This window comes from Anguilla rostrata, chromosome 7, assembly GCF_018555375.3.
Source record: "Anguilla rostrata isolate EN2019 chromosome 7, ASM1855537v3, whole genome shotgun sequence".
Classification (NCBI taxonomy): domain Eukaryota; kingdom Metazoa; phylum Chordata; class Actinopteri; order Anguilliformes; family Anguillidae; genus Anguilla; species Anguilla rostrata.
Window position 1 is genome coordinate 46,503,207 of NC_057939.1, and position 18,555 is coordinate 46,521,761.

At 41.4% G+C, this 18,555-nt stretch overlaps 1 long non-coding RNA gene across 7 annotated transcripts in view; it reads left to right on the forward strand.

Annotated features, from left to right (window-relative positions):
* LOC135259863 (uncharacterized) overlaps positions 1-11,353 on the forward strand; it is a 131,798-nt gene extending 120,445 nt beyond the window's left edge. For 3 of the 7 annotated variants that reach the window (XR_010331415.1, XR_010331416.1, XR_010331412.1), the window contains one exon: positions 10,449-11,351. This is a non-coding gene — a long non-coding RNA (uncharacterized LOC135259863). Of the gene's footprint in view, positions 1-10,448 lie in introns of all 7 variants that reach the window. The other 4 variants (XR_010331409.1, XR_010331413.1, XR_010331407.1 and 1 more) reach the window with 3 other exon arrangements.
* Positions 11,354-18,555: the final 7,202 nt, after the last annotated feature.

The following is an 18,555-nucleotide window of genomic DNA, read 5'->3' on the forward strand; positions in this document are numbered from 1 at the left end:
CTGAAAGTATGATATATAGCATGGTCTCATATATTCTACATCTTTGTCAGCTCCAGTGCTTTAGTCGTCTTGATTTTCTGCACTCGCTGTTGTTTGGTGTAATTCAGCCCGTAGGAGTTGCTTCGGACAAAAGTTTCCGGCAAGTGAATAAATGCAAATGTTTCACCTCAAGCACGAGGCATCCATCCATTCCGGAATTTTCCGTATCTCCCAGACGCTTCGGTCTCTTTATTGTGAAGGATGAAACCCTGTTCCAGTAACTTATCTTCACCAAACAGGGAGCCAGTGCACTGAGCCACTGGACATTTTTTTTTTTTAAAGCACGGAAAATCAGCTGGGAGTTGGAGAGCGAGGTTCAGAAAGAAAAGCAGCAGTTTCCCCTAAAATTGTATTAAAGAGGATGGGGGGAGCCGTAGGATTATGAGCAGCAGGGTGCAGTTTAAAAGCCATAAAGGCATGGGTATGCTGGAAACCATGACAGAGAGGAACTCCCCCTCATTCGGCAGACAGAGGACAGACTCTTCTGGGTGCAATCAGTGATCTGTGCCATTGCATGGCGTGGCATTGGAAGCTGGAATGAAAGAGCCGGCAGTGGTGGCAGTACACTGTAAAATGCCCAGTGTTAATTCAACTCTAACAGTGTTCATTCAACTCTAAAGGTGTTAATTCAAGTCTTTGCAGATAACATTTGGTCCCACTCTGGAATGTGAGTTAAATTAACAATGCCATCACTTCTAGCTAAACACTTTCTGTGAGTGGAAGGACCATTCACAGGAAGACATGTACTACTTCACAAATAGGACGTAACTCCTTCATAAGCAGTGCATAAGCATTCAAAAAGACCTTTTGTCAATAACCAGTCACTTGTATGTCACTTGCATGGTACGTCATGGTTATATCACTTGCAGGATCAGTGGCGACTGCATAAAATATGCCAAATTGCAGTTATTGACAAAACCATGAATGCTCATGTAGGTATTCTGTATGAGGGAGTAATAGAGCTCTTTTTATCGTGCTTCTTCTTTAATAGAGCTTTTTCTATTCTCCAATTTTAAATATTCAATTATACCTCCGGAACTAAATAGCACTCGCTGTGAGAAATGGATTTGAGCATAATCTACTTTCAGACCAGAACACCTCTCCCACCTCCACGCGTGCACCACAGAGCTCTTGGACTTCTGCCGCACTGTCAGCTTAAGCTGTTTATTGTAAATTAATTTAAATCGGTTCTTCGGAAAGGGAAGCAAAGCGTTGTTTCCTCCAGTGGCAAATCAAAGAATCCTGTCCTTAAAAACAGTGCAGCCGAATGGGAGACGCCACCTGGCTTACCAGCAATCGCTGAGATACCTCCTTTTCATTTGTAAAGAATACTGTAGGATTGCTAGCCAGCGGCTCACCGTCATGGTTCAGTTTGCTTTAAAAAAAGTGTGCCGCCTTTGTGAATGATGGTCTATTTCTGTCCTCGCACATGAATCACTACAAGGGGAGGTGTCGGGGATAGATATGAGGATGCATAGAACACAGATGCGTGTTTAGGTCATTAAAGCAGTTCCCAAATGGTTTCTCTGTATGAGGGTCCTAGTATTGCATAATCCATATATTTAAAGTGCTGTAACCATCATTGCCCTGCGATAGATTGGCGGCCTGTCCAGGGTGTATACCTGCCTCTCGCCCAATGCACGCTGGGATAGGCTCCAGCACCCCCCGCGACCCTGCCCAGGATAAGCGGGTATAGATAATGGATGGATGGATGCTGCGAAAGAAGTTAATATAAATCAGACCTCTTGAAAAGGAATGAAGTGATGAAACAGCATAACTCAAAAATAATTCTCTTTTATTATGAATTGAATATGAATATTTTTATGTGTCCGGCAGGCCATGACTACACTTATGGAAAATGTAATTCATGTTTAATTACTTGTGTATTGTTTAATTAAATGGCTCTCTGGAGCACATATTGAAGAGAATCTAATTTTCCCAAATTGAAAATCTGTGTACAGCATTTACAAAGTATCATCTTATCCAGAACAAATGGCGCATTTATAAGGGCTTTCCTGCACTGATCAGCAGTTGGAGTTTAAAATCAGTTACTTGCAGACTCTTGGTATTGAGATTGAACATCATCAGTTCAGAATTCTTATATTCTCATGAGACCCTGTCCAATATGTCCTTAATGGAACCAAGACTCCTAAATTGTTTAATTAATGAGAAATAAACTCAAATGTACTGATTCTTTTTTAGAATAAAAAACAAATCTGTTTTGGCTTCAAGAACAGCAGAAGGAACACAGACTGGAGACTCTATCCATAGCTCACTGGTATGTAGACTAGCATCTCTAACAATAGCAAGCTGGTATGTAGACTAGCATCTGTAACAATAGCAAGCTGGTATGTAGACTAGCATCTGTAACAATAGCAAGCTGCTATGTAGGCTAGCATCAGTAACACAAGCAAGCTGGCATGTAGGCTGGCATCACTAACACTAGCGAGCTGGTATGTAGGCTGGCATCACTAACACTAGCAGGCTGAGATTATAAGGGTCAGCCTGCCAAATAACAAGATGAAGTATTACCGTGCGAGCCAGTCTGGCTTCAGCATGACGACAGGAAATGTGAGGTAGACAGCCTGTCACCGTTGATATCTTGCAGGCGATGGAAAGAGTGTTACCGGCTGTGAGATCACGCACACTTTGCTTCTTTGGAAGTAGACCAGCAGCAGCAGCAGGATGTTGTGTACTTTTGAGAAATAAATGGGCTTGATCAGAGGTTTGGCAGAGTCATGTGGCAGAGTTGAGGTAGGGTCATGTGACAGACATGAGACATGACAGAGGTGAAACTGTGTCATGATAGAGGTAGACCTTATGCAAGGCAGGGCCACATAAGAGGGGTGAGGTATGGTAATATGAAAGGGTTAGGTAGACTGCATGACAGGTGAGGCAGAGTCCATACCATACACACCAATGTCACATATTGGAAAGAAGATTCTGTTTGTAAATTGAGATGGCAGCATACTGGGTTTATTACAGTGTACTCTCCATGTGAAAGGAGAGAAGCAGATTTGTTTTACTGAAGCGTCAAATTCACAGTACAAAAGTGGTAAAGTCTTAACTCAGTTAAGCTGGCCTAGTATTTTCCTCTCTTCCACTTCTCAAAGGAGATTAATACACAAGTTTCAGTTCCTCTTTGCCAGACAAATATCAAGGAAAATGTCTCTGCTTTGAAGCAAGGGAAAGAGACTAGGCAAGTCTTATTTTGTTCATGAAAACATTAACATAGAATAAAATAGAAAATGTGATTTCATGAAAATGATTTTGGTTGTGACAGTGCTGATTGTCGTACATTTATTTATTTATTTATTGCTTTTAGAAATGAAAAATCTCTCTCTTTCCAGAATCTTTAGCAAGATTTTTTTCCTTCTTTTCTCTTCATGGTGATTAATTCTTGTGTTGGAGTCCTCCAAACTGACTTGAGATTTTGGGACACAAAAAATATCACTGACCAAATGCTCAAATCAAATTTTTTATTAGATTTTTCAGAATATTGTTCATTAGTGTGAAAGAAGCTTTACAAATGTAGAAAGTAATATGGAAATAGGTCCTGTGGGTTATATTAATATTCGCTGAACAATAGTGCTATAAGCAATGCAGTGACTCAGAGGACAGCTGTAGTGTGTGTGTGTGTGGGGTTACGTATTTCACAGTCAGGGCTATTTACAGCATTCCCCTTTTCTTGTATTTGTACATTTGGAATCGGTAAACAATGTTTTGGACACACACATACACACACACACACACACAAATATGGACACACACAATTCATCATTCACCTTCAAGAATGACTCGCTACGCAAAAAATAAAGACAAAGAAAGAACGCAGGTGCTAGTTTCTTTCTCCACACGCACGATAGGTTCACATTAGGTTACCAAGGCCAATTCTGGCCTGAATTCAATCGTCATTTGCCGTTCGCTTTTATTCGCAACTGAATGCAGGCACTGGTTGTTTTCCCACCAGTATAGAGTTTGAGTTCAGCGATCACCAAAACCAAACTCACCACACTTCTGTTTGCGAAGGGGGGGAAAAGAAAAAAAAAACGACATTCAGTTGCGCGTCGAGGTCAAGAACAGTTGTTGATGGAATCCGGGCCAGTGGGCCGTCGTCAAGCGGGGGTCCCATCGCGCCCATTTAAAATATCACCGTGCCAGTGTGGCATTCAATTAGCGGCCCTCCCGGGCGCCGCCGCCGCCGCGTCGCGAGAACGCGGAAGGCTGGCTGACATTTCGAGCGGCCTCTGCTCCCGGCTCGCAGCGCCGAGAAACCCCACGACGGCTTTCGCGGAAGCGGGGGCCGCCGCATAACAATGAGGCGATCTTTATTTAGGCATTGTTCCGGAGGCCGTGCCCTTACGCGCCGTGCCCTCTCTCCGTGCCACTCAGGGGCGGCGGGCGCAACAGGAATGAAAATGAAAGACTGTCGGATGAGGCCTGGATTAAAAATCTGTGCCCTCACAGACAACAATGTGCTGCAATATATTAAGAATCTTTTCATTTTTTGTGATAAATAGTGAAAAATACATTTGAAAGCAATGATACTATGCTGAGAGTATTCATTTGTATAGTTTCTCATACATTGTAAAGCGTTACATAGTCTTTTCTGATCTTGATAATATATTTTATGTCGATATATTGCAATATATTCCATTTCAATGATCGTTAAAATGGTTTCAGGCAATAGAAAATTAGTGATTGCCTAAGTATGTACTTCATTTAAAAACATTGGAAATCAGCTAACACAACACTGTTCTCAACAGGCATGTCAATTACCTAAAAAACCAGATCAATTGTTAGATATGCTTGTAATCTGCAAAGGCTGCAGAGGCAGGTTTTACCTTTACCTGAAATGCCCACAGCTAATGCTGTGGACGTTTCGGACAAGTCAGATTGTTCATCATGATGGGATTTAATTTTTCTCATTCTGGGATTCTATTAATTAGATTTTATCCTGTTTCCGTGGAGCTCAAATCCGACCGTCGCCTACTTGCATTCTGGGTCAGCAGAATGCCGAGGGAACTGTTATGCACATGATATGGCAATGCCCGGAAGTAGCCGACTTTTGGAAAAAAACGAATCATGCAAACTACAAAATCATTTGTAATAGTATTCCGTATTCCCCTTTTACTATTATTACAGAATGATCGCTCAAACGACTTGGCCTCTCAACTAAGGAAAAGCACCTGTTGGCTGGCCAGCCTGACTGTAGCTAAAAGGGTGCCCACGTGCATATGGAAACTTTGCACTCTCTCTCTCAATGAAGGAGCAGGTTTTAGCATTCATTGATATAGCCAACACGGAATTATCAATAGCTGAAATGCATCACTCTAAATTGGATATTTTCACTTTCTGGCCTCAAGCTATAGAGAAGCTGAAATATTGCTTGTAATTCAGTATTTTTATGCATGCTGTTGGTTGGGCTCCCTCTGTGTCGTTTTTGTCGTGTCGCTTCCTGGAGGTTTACTGCAGACTATTTGTAAATAGCAATCATACCTCATATTTCCATCTTTTTCCTGTCAGAATAGTTCCACGTTCACCTGTAGAGCTGCCACAGCAGCTGTTCTGTGACATTATACTAATTGGCTCTGCAGAGAATAAAAAAGCTGACTCAGTACGGCACTTGCTATGTCATTAAATGCATAAAAAATAGTGCAGTAAAATAACGATATTCAAATTGTGATTTCATTCAACACAACAGATGGGGGGGGGGGGGGTACGGGGAAGAACCAGTCAATTTAATTATCAATTTGTCTTAACTTTGACACAGATATTCTAATGTTGCTCATTAAGGAAATGCATAGCAGTTGCTGGTTAAGTAAAAGTAAAAGACAAATGCTTTCTGGATTTAGCTGTTGGAATTTTGTTTTCAATGTAAAGATATACTGTAGCTTGGCAGACAGTTTTGGCACCTACATAGCACGCATTATATCCAAAATAAATAAAGATGTGTACAAACTATATGATTCCCAAAACATTATTCATGGTAACCATATAATGAAATATTCTTTCATTCCTTTACTGCATAAAGTGTAGCCTGGTTTCCTTGGTGACATGACCGACGCTAAGTGAAAGTTACTCCTTCCTGTAATTGTCATGGTTCGCATCAGCAACAATGGAGAAATGCTTATTAACTGCTTCTGGACACAATGTCCTGAAACATGCCCTGAAATTCCGTTAATGGTGTGGTCTTGTTGCCAATTTTATTTGTAGGTCAGCCGAGTTATTTTTAATGAATAATCTATAACTGTGTTGCGTAGAACTTGTTGCTAGGTAACACTCTTATTACAGTTGCCGTGACGCTGGATGTCAAGACAGCCCAGGCCGCGGTGTAGACACCAATCCAAAGGACATTTGGCTGTGGTGATTTCATGGGACACAAATCCCTGAGTATCTCGTCACTGTATTATATATTCATAAACCGGTGATAAATAAAACATTATCATCATTTCCAAATGTCATTAGCATTAATTATTATTGCACTGAGACTACCCTGAGGTAAACATGACTCACCTCTGGTAAATGATTCAGGAATGCAAACTGAGCATGGAGTGATGCTATAAAACATTAGATGACACTGTGTGACCCAAAGTCATTTTCAGAGGGTATGGGATGTCTTCTTGAGAACAGGTCCTGTAATAAATTATAATTCTGTGCTAATAAAATATGAATTAATGGTTCATTCATGAAAATATTATCTTTTGCCGAATAAACCAAAGCACATTTTTACACCACAATCTCATCTATTCCATAACAGTGAGAGTATCATAACCAGTTAAGGACATACACAAGGGAAGATATTTAAAGAAGAGATACACTGATTATCATCCACCAGAACATCACCAAAACTGTACAAGGTAGTACAGACACATCAGGGTGACTCATAGGTGGCACCAGAATCACCCGGGTACAGTATAGAGGGGATTTGGTCAGCCTGCATACAGAGCCCAGGTATGGGAGGGAATTGCTTAGTTTGCTGAGTGTCTCATTTCGCATCAGTGACCCCTGCTGGTCAGTCGACTGCAATTCCATCTGATGAACTGCGCCCATAGTGTCCTCCTCTTACTCATGTCTGCGTGAACCTGACTCGCAAACTGTGGTGTGATAATAAGATGACATTGTGTGCTTTGGAGGAGAGTACACTCTCTTCATAGAAAGGGATTGCATTAATCAGAATGGATGAATACGACCTGGCATTGCAAACTGGAGAGAAAAGGAGGGGAAACTATTTTCAAAAAATACCTGATAAATCTGTGAAACGGGCATGTTTGTGTAAACGGAAAAATATTTTCATGAGGCTCGTTACTGGGTTGGTACAATTATCAGGCTATCAGAAAAGCAGCACAATGTACCTGAACAGACTGTAATAAGTCAGTCGTGAGCTTGGGAAACCTCCACCCGTTAATGACCAGGTGCATTGGATTACACTACTCTGAGAGCTGTAAGGACATTTGGAAAGCTCTTCGCCTCAACAGATGTCCCTGCTTGTGTGAAATAAATGATATGTTAAGCCCAGAACAAGCACATGGGCCTTTTTAAAGGCCCTCCATAAGGTAGGGGAAATCTGTTAGCATTCAAAATAGCATTCAACCTATCCATTGTCAGAAAATAAGAAAGCTGGAATTTATTTTTTGTGTGTTATTTTAAAAAGCTCTTATTTTTGTACACAGACTTGCATCAATTACCCAAAGGAAACAAATAAATAAAAGTTGTTAGAGTTGATCGAATACGGAAGTCATTACATATGTCTGTATTATCATGGAACCTAAATATTTGCAGAGGTTTCTTTAAGTATTGAAAATCTCCAAAGGTGGGAGAATAAAAAAGTATAATGTGGGTTATCAACATCAGTCCTTAACTTTGACTAGCAAAATTCAGAAATCATCAAAACAAACTCCCCCATGTTTATGAAACAAAAAAGTGGAATATTTTATCAGCAGGAACCTGCACCAGTTAAGAGTCATCACTCTCCATCTTTTTAAGACGGCAAATCAACCGTGAACTTCTGCTGGAAAAGACCTGAGGACCGTTTCTTAGGCAGGGAAAGTGGAAAACAGACGAACTGCCCTGAGAATAGAAAAGAGCACCATTTTGATGGCCAACCGCTGGACCAAAACTATTTAATTAACTGGGGGAACTTGAGCAGCGTGTCTGGTCTTCACGCCCTTAATTAGTTTGGCTCTAGAATTCTGACGGTGTCATTCGACGGCAACAAGGCAGCAAGGGTGGGTAGTCTCATCCAAATCATTCATTGCTAACCCCCAGAACCAGTAAAAACACTTAATACATAGTGGAGGTTTTTAAAAGGCTATTAAAGCCGTCTGCACTCCTTCCAGGCTGAGTGAATTTGTCTGTTAACCTAATATATGATTCCTGGGGCAATTGCAACCAACTTTGCCAACTCAGGTTACACTCCTTCACCACTGAACTGCACTGCAATTGGAATAGCTGCTGTTTCTTATCTCTCAAATTGGGAGCGGATGTTCTAGTTCTCGTGCACTTCTGTTTGTTTTTCGCCTAAACAGGCAGCATTAAAAAGCCCTTTTATTGGGGCTGATTCAATCTGCTGAACATAATGACACCAATGATAAAATTTACCTTCGTTATTTCAATTAGTGGAACCTAAATCTATGCTGTTGTTTACATCTCATTTTCTTTGCGCCAATATTTAGGACATAAAAAAGACATTTAAAAAAATCAATAAAACATTTAATATATGTTACTATGCTCTTGATAATCGCTTTGAATTTCTTTATTTGCATACTAACCACAATTTAGCAGTTCTCTGAACATAGAATTTTCCTCTGACAGATTTTTCTCTCTGTCAGCCAAGCCAACCATGAGGATGCATGTATGCATTCCCTAACAGTATTTTTCCCTAACAGACACTTAACTTTACAGACAGGATGATAAATAAAAAATAATCTGTATACAGTGGATAAAACAATATATTTATTTTTGTGGACACTTTCTGTGCTTATTTCTTTGCTTCATCATGTGTCCATTAATCATAAAATCTGCAGAAACTTGGGCCCTTATTGCAATATTGTAACATAACCTTTATTACCTTAAAGATATTAAAACTGTAGTATCACATGAAAATGTAAAAAAAAAGACACAAACAGAGCAAGAGCAATCCTGTTGCTAAATCCACAATATTTTTTTTCCAAGTTGAACCTTTTTTATTTTTTAGATCACAGAAGCAATTACTCAGAAAGCCTCTCTCAGGAGCATTCATATTTCATATGTCTGTAATTATGCAGAATTACAGACAAGAACACTTGACTGAAGGAGTTAGTGAAAAAATGCCAATCATCTCAGAGGAGTCTTTTATCACAAAACGCATTGCGCAAGGCGTTCAAAATGTGTATCAGAATTTCCATGCTGGCCCACACTGATCGTAAAAACCTAGAGGTTGGAAGAAAAAAAAAAAGGCTTGTTCTTGCCGGCTTTGTTCAGCCAGGAGTACCAGCCTCGTTTTTGAATGCTGGACTGAAAGTGTTTTACGGCCTGAGATTCGCTGAGCTCCACGGTCAGCTGCTGAAATATCTCCGGACTGACTTCCTGTCGCCTATTTCCTGCAGGTAAGGCCGGATGTTTCAGGTGCGGAGCGCTCTCGATTTATAGTCTGCGTCGGAGCGGGCCGCCTTCCTAAAATACCGACGCCATAAGTCAGGCGGACAGCCGGATTTGAGCGAAACGTCCGCTTTGGAAAATGAACTGAGGCTCCACATAGATCACCAGCGTTAATTAAGTCCTCCGTTCGTCCAGGGAATGAATGGCTTCCCTTCTTATGAAATTACGGCGGTCTCATAAAACGCTAATCCCGGAGGCCAAGGTGCAGCAGGCGGAGCACTGCACTGAAATTATACACGGCCTGTGCTTTTATGCTTTAAGGCAGCCAAGCACGAAAATGTGTAATAATGTGTGTTTGTGTTCGTGTGTGTGTATGTGTGTGTGTGTGTGTGTGTGTGCATGTGTGTGTGTGTTTGTGCGTGTGCGTGTCCATGTGGACCTGTGTGTGGTACATTAGGATTGTAGGTACTGGACTGAAAAATCTATCGTTTATATCAGGACGCTGCACCTGATTCTGAAATAAAGTGGCTGAGTGCATTTGACTGGACTCGATTGTAAGATGAGGAAAAAAGGGGATAGGGTAACCTGAGGGGGGGGGGGGGGGGGGGCTCTCCTGCAATGAACTCTCATGTTTTTTTACTCATGTTGTTCTCTACACTGCAGAATGTCCAGTGAGCAAGCTGTGCTCTTGATAGAGTGTGATTGATCTTATTTGGACACACAACGAGTTGAATTGACGCTGAATATTTTTACGATGTAAACTTCGTACCGCTTTTGTCAGCTTGATCTGGGCACTAATGAAGTTTATTTACACCACTGCACGCCTTCAGGAGATGAAGACAAGGGAGATGACAGCAGGGGTGGAAATGCCAGTCTCTCACCTGGGATAGCTGAGCTGACAGTCAGTGAAAAACAGCACCTGAGAAGGCTGCAGGGTAACGTGCGCCAAGGACAGACGCCACCTTCGGAGAACAACCATATCCCGCAGCTTACAAACATGACCTGACATTTGAGACCGGAAGCTTCCACGCGCAGTGATTTCGGCTGGAAAAAGCCACCGAAGCAGAGAGGTACCCTCATCGCGACGCAGCGACCCGCATGAACATCACCGTTGAGTTATCCTGTCTCCTGTTTGTTTTTTTTCTGAGAAGTCTAATTACACATAGATTTCAGATCCTGAAGCATAGCCAGCAGATACTGCTATTGTTATCTCATCCATGCTATTTCAAAAAAATTGTAGAAAATGAGGAGGGAGGGGGTGTCAATTTGGACAGATATTGTACGGAAATTAAAGTTGTGAGCTGGAATTCCCAAACTGTCAGTCATGGGCGGAGCTTTCCCCACTGTCACTCATCCCAACCAGATTTAACTCAACCTCTTTTCTGTTCCCTGCACTGGTCACAGTGTCAAGGCAGCTGATTATGCAAAACATTTTAATTATATTTATACATAGGTTATACGCTATATATAAGTGTGGAGGTCCACAGACATGCATTGATAAAGTGGGTTGTGAGCTTGAACAAGTTTTAGAACCACTACCTTAGAGCACCTTCACATGTAGCATTTCAATTCTTATCTAATCTCATTAACTTTGAATGTATCACTTAGATGTGAAACGAGATGAGAAAAACTGCTAAGAAGAGGTTATAAGTGTTTTCTCTTATTGAGACATGCTATGTATTCTCTGTGATGAACTAGTTTCCAACATAATCGTTGTTTCAAATAAAATAATTGCAGTATATTACCACACTTTAAAATCAATTAAAAACACTTTAAATAACTTTTACATTTGCATAAAAAACAGAATAAATATTTATACAGTAACACATCAGCTCTGGTCAAACGAAGGTCCTATGTTCCACAAGCAAATGCATCTGTATTTATATAGACGTGCTGATGGATTTAAAGTGCACCTCCCGAAGAGTGTAGATTACTGTATTTATTTCCCAGCGTACTCTGGGAAAATGGCCAGAACTGGAGTGCCTCCAATTCACTCTGATGGCGAATTAACACTAGTAATATCATTCTCAGCTCAAGAAAATGGTAGTTCGAAAGCTGATGGCACATGCCAAAGTGCACTCAAAAGCATCTAGGATAATACAACAAGCAGTGCATAAGGGAAAGGCCTTGAGTCTGTACTGCCTAGGTTGGGGTTCAAGGCTTCTGTGGAGGGGAAAGAGGTCAATCTTTCTTGTGTTTCGGATAGGCAAACAGTAAAAAACACAAGCCAAAAAGAGAGTTTCTATCATGGTGGGCTGGAGGCTGTCTCTCCTCCTCTCTGGCCATAGCCCTGTTATTTGTACTCCTCTAATTCGCTGTACTAGTATCTGACTATCCTCACTTCATAAAACTCATACCTTTAAGGTACTACGAGCCTGACAGGCTGCTCATAAACATACAGTGCTTTCGGAATAAACTGATATAGACTTTTTCTAATGGATCATTATCTTGTGTAGGTAGTGATCCAACTGGATTCAAGCTGACCCAACCAATAGCGACTAAAGCTTGCTAGAACTTGCTAAAGCTTGCGGAAAATTAATCTTAATCTGTAAATTACAGATGCACTAGAGAGAAAGAAGTTCAGAGAGAGAGAGAGTACGTGCAGTTTAAATCAGGCCATATTTATGGAACGATCTATCGCCTCTCAAATGGAGTTTAGAATGGGAAATTCATGAAAATTCCTTTTAGAACCTTTTGAGAGCTTGTTAGCTAAACCAACGTTTGAAGTTTTCATAGCTTCCAACACAGAAGCGAGAACCTGGCTTTTCCAGCGTTTTTGTGCGTAAGGAAGGCTTCGGTAAAGCAGACCGACGGTACGAGGAAAATCCCTCTCTTTCCCACAGCCCCCCTTTGGACTCGATGCCTTGGCCTCATTAAAACAAGAGCGCCGCCCGTCTCTCTCTCTCTCTTTCGAAACATCAGCTCCGGAAGGTTCCCTCCGAGACGTGGGATCAGACCTTCTTCTGTCAGGATCACTGACAAATCGCTCCAATTATTCCCAGGAATACCTTCCAGCAGATCCATCGTCTGGGCCCGCGATGGCCTCCAGTGAGTGGGGAGAGCAATCTCCCTTGAGCCCTCTGAGAGTGCCTTTCCCCACATCGATGCAATTTTATTCATTTTCAGTCATTTGCACCCTTCAGAAAAATAAGGTCCAGTTAGCGCGGCGTGTAATCCTCTCAACAATTGCCGCCTCAGATCCAAGGGGTCAGAGTCAAATCCTTTCATTCGGACCTTACGAGGGAAAAAAACGTAAGTGAGGAACCGTCCCCTTTTTTCTGCATTAGCTATCGAGTATTAGCTTGATGGATCCACCTGCAGATTTATTCATCATTATAATGACTTCAGTGAGAACTCGGGGAAGATGAAGTGTTTGAACTGTGTGGGCAGACGAACAAAGTGAGACTTTGTTGGCTAGGCTCGTCTCCGTGGAGATTAGTGCCTCTCATCCAGTTCCACGGAATAAAATGAACTCCGCATAGATTACAGGAAAGATATGATTCCACAAAAGGAGTTTCACGTTCACAATGTGTTCATGGAGATTCACAGTCTTGAATAGGATAATTACAAAGCCCATTTATAGCCATGCTGGACTCTCATTGGCCAGTTTCTACACTGCATTGTGCCTGTACTCTGGACTCTAATTGGCCTATTTTTACATTGCACTGCCAGTATGCAGGACTCCCTTTGGGCCATTTGTACAGTGAACTGTGTCTGTATTCTGGCCTTTGATTGGCCAACTTCTGCACTACACTGTGGCTAGATACTGAACTCTCATTGGCCTATTTCTTTTCTAATACACTCCCCTGTGTCCGGCCTAATGCTATTGGATCCATCCTCATTACCAGTGGTTCTTTACACATCACATCAATGCACAAATACTGCATATTTGATTTGGTGTTGGCTTTATAAAAAAAGCCTTTTCTTTTCTTTGAAGGAAGTAATTTCACCTCAGGCTCCTGTTGTTGTGCTGCCCCAAAAATACACAGTAGGCGTCATGTCTAGACATTGTTATCACTTCATCACTGTCAGTTTATAACTCCTACTGACACAGGTCAGCCTAATCCTACTGGTTCCTCTGATGCACATGTTTGTTGACAGATAGCCTGACGCTACTGCCATTGTTGCACACACGCACATGCACACACACATACACAGTCTGTGTTCTGTACTGTATCAAATACATCTGTGGTGCCTGGCTTTCATTGTTCTTCATAAAAGGATATGAAAATCATTAACACATTAGAATTTGGTGAGAAGACTCGAAATTGCATTATCTACCCTGCCATGTGTACCCATGTGGTGCTAAGCACAATATGAGATCTAGTGGCATACACAGTATCTTACAAAACAGTAAATGCTGTCATTCAGTCAACCACAGTGCAAATATTTTTCAGTGAATGGAGGTGATTCTATTTTTAAAACATCAGAAGGCTTATGCAAAGCAATCATCTTGCAGTAATAAAAAGGCAAACCTGTGTGCTTTGTCGCTGTTTTTAAAACACGCTCCAACAGCAAAACATTCATATTTTGCCAGTGGAAGCTTCATTAAAATAAAAAATAAAAAACAGTGGCAGTCATTTTGTCTTGTCTGTTTTTGGATACAGGTTAATGAGAACCCTAATGAAAGGATTCCTGGTGAAATTATTGCTTTTGAGATAACGGGGGAAATGTGGAATTTCACAACCGTGAATGGCGGCAAAGACACTTCACTCCTTATGAGACTGAGTTTCATGACCTGTGTACTTGCCATGGCACGGTGTTTTTCAAGGGCTATCCTCTTGGCCTGTGCGATGTCTCTGCATGCAACAGTTCTTTCATCAGGGCTACTCAACTTCAGTTCCTGCAGGTATTTGCTCAAACCATGCACTACTCCACCTTCTTTTACCTCCTTGGTTCAGGAAGTAGGCTCATTGGTGAAATCAGGTGGTGTATCGTAGCATTTCCCATCTGGTGTGCCGTGTGAAAAATCCTTTAAAAATTTTTTTTATGTTCAAATGAATTAAGAAAACTTAAATTAACAAATCTCATTCACAAATGCCAAAATAAATGACATTAAAATGCACATCGCTTAATTAAAACCCAAAAAGAACATTTAGGCCAACTGCTGGCACTTTTATGGCCTACTGTTGGCACAAGATTTTTATGCTTTTGAGAGTAGTGTGCCATGAGATTCTGTAAATTTGGAAAGTGTGCTGCGGAAGGGAAAAGGTTGGGAAACGCTGGTGTAGCGCATTGTTGCAGCAAATACCTGCAAGTACACTGCGGTCTGCAGGACCTGGAGTTGAGTAACGCCGATGAAAGAAGTATTGTGTGCAGAGACATCGCGCAGGCCAAGAGCATGCCCCATAAAACACCATGCTGTGGCAAGTACACAGGTCATGAGACTCAGCCTCATAAGAAGTGAAGTGCCTTCGCCACAGTCGTCCCATCTTTAATAATGCTGGATTTGAAGCCTAACAAACAGAAGCAGAACACAGCTGCATTTTGTTTCGAATTTCTAAGAGGAAAAAAAGAAAATAGACTGAAGTGTTTGTCAGTGAACACCACAAATTAAATATGAAATTGAGTATGACACATACAGCATACACTCCAAATGAAACTAGCCGGAGGGCTTCGAAAGGAAAGGGGAAATAGAATGAAGTGTTTGAAAACACTGGCTGGAGTCCAGAGCTGCTGGAATGGGGAGTGATGAATTTAGAAACAAACAGCGGACCAGACAGACAACATCAGCCCAGCGTCGTACGAGATGGATAATGATTGCAGTCCTGGAGGTACACTTTCACAGTGCAAGCCTTGTGACATCAAGCACTGTGAGACACGGGGTAGAACTGTTACAGGAAGTAGTGCCTTCTGGGAACTGTGTGCAGTATTTTCTAAAAAAAACAGGAAATGATGGGCCCTGCACATGCATGCCTAATAACGATTAAGTGGTGAGAAACAAGAGTTTTTCAAAGTTGTTAACTGTAAAGAGCACTATGAGTTTCAATATAATTACAGCCAACCCAGTTGCTCTGAGACTATAGCCAGAAATATCCTCAATACATACATAACATTTCAGGGGCAGAGAAACCCAATATCACGCGTATATGTTTTTGCCATTAAAACATAGCCTATATTTAACCATTGTAGCCAGTCTCGCTCAGAATATTTGTAGTCTTCAAGAAGAAAACAGGAGCACAGAGGTTATCTAAGGTTTGTTCTTACTTCATTTATAGAAGGATTTATTTTAATCTTTGTCAAAATAGCTTAACAGTTTAGATATCCTCAGCGGTGCATTCCATTATTTACATTTCCTCCAATTAAACAGGCGTTTACCTGCTTGTTATTTGACACACCAATTACATTTTCTTTATGCCCTCGTTAACAGCTGATTGACTCCAGCGCATCAGTCCAAATCAGGATGATGCGATATATGCATATTTCAAAGATGAAAACTGTTTTGATTGTATATTAAAGACATGAGTGATGAGACACGCACATGGCTTCATAACTCGAGAAATGCAAATCTGATTAATTCAATGCATCACAGCAACCTGTTTTTATTGATTAAACGAGCTGGTGATTGGATTTATTGTTGAAGCATGTCGGTGACACGGCTGAATGCCTGAACAAGCCGTTTTAATTAGCATGAGAAAACTGTGGAAAGATGAGAGCTTTAATGTTTGTGTGAAATGAGGGCAACGTCCACAGATATCAAGTCAAGTTACAGTACATTAGCAGATTTGTTTTCAAAGGCCAGTCTTTGGAACCTTCATCGCTTCGGCAGGTTATTGACCTGTAATTTTTCCATCTCTTCTTCGGCTCTCTCAGATATTCTCTCTATCGCCTCGGCCGAACACATCTCGGTGTATCAGCCAATCGCTGTGCAGCAAGACACAAAAAAAAAAAAACGGCACAAATTTAATTTCCTATTCCTATAAGGACAACTCAGGACATGACAACCTTATCTACAATTCACACTGACCTCAAAAGAGACTGTCCTGATATATGCAAAAATAACAAAAATCTTTTCTGACTCTGAAGGAGAACATAAACCGTTTGTGTCACTGTATGTATAATCATTTGTGGACCCTCGGATATTTTATGTTTAAAAAGGTAGGACCTCATTTGAAGCCCTGGTCTGAAAGTGTGAGTTCAAACCCCTCCTGCTCCCTAGTAATTCGCGTAATCTTATGCCTTCAAAATTTAACACGCTGTACAGTAATAAAAGAAGGGGGGAAAAGTCCTTTTCTTGTGGACTGTCTGATGACGAAGGCCCTGCGCTTAAGAAGTCACGTAAGCAGGCCAGGGAATGGCCCATTTCGAACAGAGGCCTCTTGAGGTCGGCATGTGCCTCCACCGCAGTGCAGAATGACTGAACAGCCAATTAAGGAAGAAGTGCTCCTCTCCAGTATGGTCATGCCGTGCAGCTCGATTCACAGCCTCAGACACAAAGATGGACAGTGGCGGCAGTGTCGCGTAGTGGGTAAGGAACTGGGCTTGTAACCGAAAGGTCGTAGGTTTGATTCCTGGGTTAGAACACTGCCATTGTACCCTTGAGCAAGGTACTTAACCTGCATTGCTTCAGTATATATCCAGCTGTATAAATGGATACAATGTAAGCCGCTCTGGGTAAGAGCGTCTGCTAAATGCCTGTAATGCAATGTAGACAGGAAAGGAAAAGGTTTTTTTATTGTTTTTGAAGGGCCACGCTCGATGCTTTGCAAATAAATGCATTACTCACATGTATTTAGCTTAAACTTTGTTCCATTATGTTCATAAGAAATGCACAAGAAAGGCACTCTCATTTCATTCACATCACTCTCCATAATAAAGGTACAGTGGAGATACATTTTTGTTCTAAAAAGAATAAGTATCCCAAATGTACCCTGAAAGTACAATACTGTTCTATGCGGGTAAAAATATGTACCTTTTACAAGCAATAAAGTTAAAAAATGAATTATGTGTTGCAGGCTAGGGGAACAATTTCCTACATCCACCCATCCCAGATAAGCGTTTGTACCTTTCCTAGTAGCTTTATTTCTGAGAGTGCAGGAGAAACAGGAATGCGGTCAATGCACCAGAGGCGCAGCAGTTAGATGCCCAGGTCCAACCAATCAGTGTGCTGTATTTGTTACACGAAATCATTATTAATAAGAAACAGAAGTGGGTCATAGCCCAATCAGCCTGTCTTTATTTTTCAGTGAGAACCTGTTGACTACTTTACTATATTTCCAATGACAATTAAGAAAATCTGTTCGAGGAGGTTCCATCCACGTATTTGATAGGTTTATGTGTTTTAACGTCACACAGGCCCACGTCGTTTGTTAACAGTGCCCTGCCAGCTTTGGGTTTGAGCTTGGCGCCATGTTTCTCGGTGTCCGTTAACTAATTAACATAAACTTATGGCGAACCAAGGAAAACTAATTATTTAGATAAAACTGCTTAAAACTTTTAGACCTGGCACAGATGGCCGAAGACAATTCTGTTAAACTGTCAACGTCATATCCCATCCAGACACAAGCAAAAGCTGGTAAGGTGTTATTATTTTATTTTTTCTCAAGCTGAGCGAGCGTGTTCCCGGTGCTAACTAGCGCTCACCTTGCCGTTTTTGGTATCTGGCTATCTGCTTTTGCAGGTGTATCGAATTCAGATTCAGGGACTGGGAGTGGAGACGCAGCACGCTCGGACAGACCAGGTATGGATGAGAATGTGACCCAATGTTCAACTTCGGGTAGCTGAAAACATGAACGCTTGGAGGACAACGAATTGGAAGTTTATGAGTCGTCACATTCAGAGCCAACTTCTTGAAACCGCAACGTCTTTAGTGGTCCGTAATATCTGAATATTAGAGCTGAATTACACGAACAGTCGATGAGTATAAAGACGTTGTCGTAAAAAGTCTTACTGTGAAGAATCACTGACTTGTTTACATTCTGGACTGATGTGACTGCG